Source organism: Diorhabda carinulata, chromosome X (genome assembly GCF_026250575.1).
Source record: "Diorhabda carinulata isolate Delta chromosome X, icDioCari1.1, whole genome shotgun sequence".
NCBI classification, from domain to species: domain Eukaryota; kingdom Metazoa; phylum Arthropoda; class Insecta; order Coleoptera; family Chrysomelidae; genus Diorhabda; species Diorhabda carinulata.
Genome location: NC_079472.1, coordinates 67,633,754 through 67,639,847, shown reverse-complemented (window position 1 = coordinate 67,639,847; position 6,094 = coordinate 67,633,754). Strand labels below are relative to the sequence as shown.

The following is a 6,094-nucleotide window of genomic DNA, read 5'->3' as shown; positions in this document are numbered from 1 at the left end:
GATAAAATAGTCTAGAAAATGATTTTTTTTTCAAATTATTATTAAAAACATGGAATATTGGTTTCGAAAAATTCAATTTTATAAAAATTTGTTTTAGTAAAAAACGATGTATAACTGAAAATTTTTTCCAAGTCGCTTATATGATAAAATAGTCCAGAAAATGATTTTTTTCAAATGATTATTAAAAACATGGAATTTTAGTTTCGAAAAATTCAATTTTATAAAAATTTGTTCTAGTAAAAAACGATGTATAATAACTTTCAAAATTTTTTCCAAGTCGCTTATATGATAAAATAGTCCAGAAAATGATTTTTTTTTCAAATGATTATTAAAAACATGGAATTTTAGTTTCGAAAAATTCAATTTTATAAAAATTTGTTCTAGTAAAAAACGATGTATAATAACTTTCAAAATTTTTTCCAAGTCGCTTATATGATAAAATAGTCCAGAGAATGATTTTTTTTCAAATGATTATTAAAAATATGGAATTTTAGTTTCGAAAAATTTAATTTTATAAATTTCTGCATAAGAACAAAACAGTGTATAATAATTTTATCAATCAATTATCAAAGTAATCCACAGATCCGAAATTTACAATATTTTATATTTTTAAATTTCAGGTCCAGTTTGGGAAAGAAAGACGAAAATTTATAAAAAATGAAATAGCTGTTTTTTCACACAAGTTTGCTTCCTATTTGATGGACTTTGGAAAATTTCCATTCCGTAAAAGGTATTTATCATTATTACCTACATACTTTCTTCTATTAACTTGATCAGAGAATATTAAAAATAAACAGATTCAGTGTTTTTTTTAAATGATTGATATATATTAGAAATAATTTACGTTTGAAAAAATTTTCCATTTAATTTAATTAACTTGAGCAGAAAACATTCAAAATTAAAAAAGAAACAGAAGCAGTTTTCTTTTTTTAAGGGTTGATATGACTTAGAAACAATTAACGTTTGAATAAATTGTTCACAGTCGATTATAAAATAAAATGTCCAGAAAATATGTTTTTTTTTTCGAATTATTATTAAAAAAATGTAATTTTCATCTCGAAGAATTCAATTTTATCAATTTCTGCATAAGAACAAAACAGGGTATAATTATTTTATCATTCAATTATTATCAAAGTAATTCACATATTCGAAGTTTACAACATTTTATATTTTTAAATTTCAGGTCCAGTTTGGGAGAGAAAAACGAAAATTTATAACAAATGAAGTAGCCATCGATATGAAGATTGCAAAACGGAATTTTTTACACACGCATACAAGATACAATAATTATCACACACATACTTTCAATTTACTTAACTGAAAAAAACAAACATAAAAAGACAAATTCATACGAATATTATTCTCCAGATATCTATAATTTTTTTTATATTTGTAAATTTAATTTGTAAAAAATTTATTACATAAAAAATTTTTTTTTCAGACAGGTTAAGTTTTGGAAAGAAACGTGACACAGAAAAACAATAATAGAAAATAGAATTTTACATGTATTCATATATTCCTCGTGCAGCAGCATTTCCATTTTAGAAACACATATATTTGTAATTTAAAATACATATTTGTTACAAAAATTGAAGAAATATGTTTTATTGTTATTTATTCAACAATCACCTTCCTTTTGGCAAACCGCTTTATCGATTCGCACACTATATATTTTTCGTTTCGTTAACGGGTTAAAATTTCGCGTCGAATCGCGCACAAACACCTAAAACAAAAAAAAATAAATTCAAATCTTCCATTTTTTAAAATTGTTTGAAAAATAACCTGAGCGTTAATACGAAATCAAATAATTATAATACATAGATATTATGTTTTTTTTTTCAAAATTTCCGTTAAGCAATTTATTTAATCTATTTTGATAGACATTACATTTTGTCATTAGAGTTTTTGTTGTAATATCTAGTTGAATTAATTACAGAGCGTTCTTTTATTTACCGACGATTATTATATAAATTTACCCACACCTCTCAAAGAACTAAAAAAAACCTCATCCTCATGTTTTTATAATTATGTTTCGCTTGTTCGAAATAATTTCAAATTATGGACCTCAAAGACATCTAATAAAAAATGTTTTTGATACGTTTTAAAATGAACCCCTAATATTCAAATTTTTAGCTGCATTGGCACACCCTGTATATCAATATAATTTTATATCAGATACAAAGAGAAGTAGGCACTTAAAAAAAATGTTTTCTACTGAAATTATTACTGAAAAGTAATGAAATACAACTTTTCAATAAGAGGTGGCGCTATTGGGTATTCGACCATCATCAACAGTTCGAAGAGTGTTTTTCAATTTTTAGACTTTTCTATTTACATTTTCTTCATAATTAAATCATTAACTCAATAAAAAATATGTTTCTACACTTCGATACAACTTTAGTTTTAATGAAAAAATAAATTAGTGTGAAAATAGCGGACGCCATCTTCCTTTCAGTTTTGTAAATAGGTGACAAAAAGTCGAGAGCCGAGACATACGAAATAGTAGAAATTAATATTAAAATAAGCTCAGTATGAGCTTCTCTGTAAAGATGGCGTTGCTAGTGCTAAAAATCTACACCAAAAATTATTTCATTATTTCTTTAAACTTTTCATAATAGGTAATTGGTTTGTGGTTATTAAATTAAGAAAATCCAAAATTTTGAAAAATAAACCGTCAAAACTTAAAGCTGTGGAAGCTGGAAAGAAAACTTTGTATTCCAAAAGCATAATACGAATAACCTTCCTAGCCTTCAGATCTGGCATCTTTTGAATCTTATGAAATTATAATATAATTTCATTTATCATCGTGTAGTTTAAAATAAGTGAAAAATTCGTCCCGCTCTTGCTCGCTCGCCGAAAGGAAATTTCCATGATAAATAAAACAAGGAAAATTATAATTGGTTCTTGGTTATTACAATAAGAAAATCCTGGATACAATATAAACATCATAATCATTAGAAAATAATAAGCATTCTCAATATACATCTAATAAGTAACACAAATGAAATCATTTCAATGAAAACTACGAAACTAACTGAACTTTCATTTCCCAAAATTTAACTTTTGTCAAACTGTTGATGGGATGGGTATCTTAAATTTTTATTTTGCCTTTATAATATATAACAATTTAATTTGGTGTAGAGATTATAAATATACAAATCCTTTCTTGGTATTCTATTGCAAATGAAATTTTTTTTACTGTATTTTTCAAATGATAACGCTTTGCAGTAGCATTGAAAATATGAAAGCTACTACAGAAAGTTCGTATGAAAGTTTTACATAAAAGAATATTGTTGCAATCCAAATAGAGTCATAGAATTAATTGATATATGAAATTGTCCGAAGGAATCTTGAATATTTGAAATAATTTTAAGTTCACTATAAAAATTTCTTATAGAATAACCATTGTTTTCCTGAACATATAACTATTGGCTAAAATTACTAATCAGGGAATAGGATTTCATATTATAATACATCTTGAGTGATTTTTTGAAAAAATTGAGAGAATGGAGCACGAAGAGCAACATTGGTGTTGCCGTATATACAGGATGGTTAGCAATTATATTTCAAAACATAATAGTAAAAGAATGACAGTATAATATTTATGCTGTGATTTGAAAATATTTCAAAAATATTATGTGGTCCTCGTTCCTATCTTAGTATCACAAAAAAAAGTTTTCGCATCATTTTTCTTTCAAAAACTTACGAAAATATGGTATGGACACGTATATTCGAAACTATCTGTAACAATTTTCGGAAAATTCATAAACGGGAATTTTCCGTGAAGCTCGTTTTAATTGATTACCACTAAGATTACATCAAATTTGTTTTTCGCGCTACCGCATGTTTCAGTTTTTATAAGTGAATTTACATTCAAATTATAAAGAAGAAAATGGTTATTTTCCATATAAAGATACACCTCCATAATAATTCGGGAAATTTGAGGAAACCCCGCTTTGTATTAAACTTTATCAGAATTGTTTGTACTTTCATATCTTAGTTTTTCCTACTACTTTGTTTTACAGCCTTATTTTCAATTAATGATTACAAGTAATTTCAAATAAATATATTATTTGCTTGGTGAATGTAGAATTTGGACACATTAGTATCGGGCGGTTATCGTTCTTAAATAACGATTGAGAGGATATAAAATTTTGTAAAATAATAAACATGAAAGGATCAAAAAGGTTCCATCGAACGTGATGTTTCTAGAAAATATATAATTTTACATTTCGGCAACAATAAAAGTATAATAAAGTTGCATTCCCTGAAATAAGAAAAAGGAAGTCCATCATAAAATATTAAATTCTTTTAACTAAATAACGACATCAATAGAACGAACCTACCCGTATACTAAAAATAATTTTGGGTATTTTTGCAAACTCTGAAACGTGTATTTTTGAATATGAAATTTTGTAAAATAATAAACATGAAAGGATAAAAAAAGGTTCCTTTGAACGTGATGTTCCTCGAAAATAAATAAATTTAAATTTCGGCACCAATAAAAGTATAATAAAGCTGCAATCCCTCAAAATAATAAAAAGGAAGTCCATCATAAAATATTAAATTCTTTTAAATAAATACCGACATCGATAGAACGAATCTATCAGAATACTAAAAATAATTTTGGGTATTTTTGCAAACTCTGAAATGTGTATTTTTGAAAAAAATGTACAAGACTTTTATTAAGGATCATTGAGAAATAGCATTACTTGATCGTAATAAGAATACTTTTATTATTGATTTATTGACAATTAATTTGATTTGATATGGACATTTTGGACAGCAGATCATGTGTATAGGGTGAGTTACATGTTATAATTCAGTTGTTTCTAGTAAACAAACTGTGCACAAATTCAGAGTTTATTCATAATACGGTATATACCAAAATTAGTTGAACAAATGAAACATATGAATCACATTTTTTAATTTTACACGGAAACTAAAGTCAACTCTGAGAAAAGTTTCGTTTACCATCAAGTTTAAAAACAAAGAATTGAGAAATTTTTACCAATAGAACAAAAAAATCACGAGAGGACACAGTTAGGTAATTACAGAGTAATTTATATAAGGGACAACGAGAGAAGAGTCCTTAATTGATTCACAAGAAAAATTAAAAGATGGGCTAAATACTTTGAAGGAATTTTGAATGGAACAGGAAGAACATTGTGGATCTCGTGAAGGAAACAACAATAAAGACATATCAGTGTGTGGTGCAGTAGTACAGCTAAGAGGTGGTGGAATATGTCCAATATTAAAGAAGAAAAAAACGAGGTGTGATGAAACCGAATTTTCATTAATAGAAATATTCGAATAGTTGTTTGAATACAGAGTGTCCTTGTATGGACAATAATTAGGAATTCAATGCTGAAATATACAAGAATTTTTGTTTCGAGATTACTTCTAGTACAAATAACATTCATTATTTTCAACCATTCCAAAGTTTCTCGTCTCCCTGTAAATCTAAATAACCTACATATTTTCTAATTTATTCTAATTTCGTATAACCAAGTTATCCTAGTTGTAAATAAGTCATACCTATCTCTCAACTGATACTCCCTGTATACCTTTATTATCATTATCAATTTTCGTTTATTAGTAATAAACCCTCAACATGTATAGTTATTTTGGTATTATTACGAGTATGTATCTAGAATACTGCGATTTTAAAATTTCTCATAGTGTAGGGTGGTCGTTATCTCTTTAAGAATTCTGTTAAACGTAATCTCATAAATGCCAAAAATAAGATTGAAATGTAAATACACAATTCTTCGAACAAAGACAAAGCATCCAAGAAGGGGCTGCACGGTCATTTTTCGTTATCGGTATTAAACCCTCGATATAATGTAAACAAACTATTCTACAAACAGATAAAAAAGGTTCCTAAACTGCACCGCACGTGTTGTTTTTCAAATATATTATACCTCTTGTAAATTCTCGATAACCAATGTAGAAAAATAAATGAAGGATACTTTTAACAAAAAAAAAGGGTGTAATGATGGTTCATAAATGATAAAAGATTTCTAAAATAAACATACCAGACTCCATAGTAGTAAACCATTAAAAACATTGAATTCTAAACAATCTACCTACA

At 26.4% G+C, this 6,094-nt stretch overlaps 1 long non-coding RNA gene across 1 annotated transcript in view; it reads right to left on the bottom strand.

The window, feature by feature from the left end:
- Nucleotides 1-483: 483 nt before the first annotated feature.
- The window catches only part of LOC130902284 (uncharacterized), a 43,882-nt gene continuing 38,271 nt past the window's right edge, over nt 484-6,094 (bottom strand). Inside the window, exon 5 of the long non-coding RNA XR_009060378.1 lies at nt 484-1,723. This is a non-coding gene — a long non-coding RNA (uncharacterized LOC130902284). The remainder of the gene's footprint in view (nt 1,724-6,094) is intronic.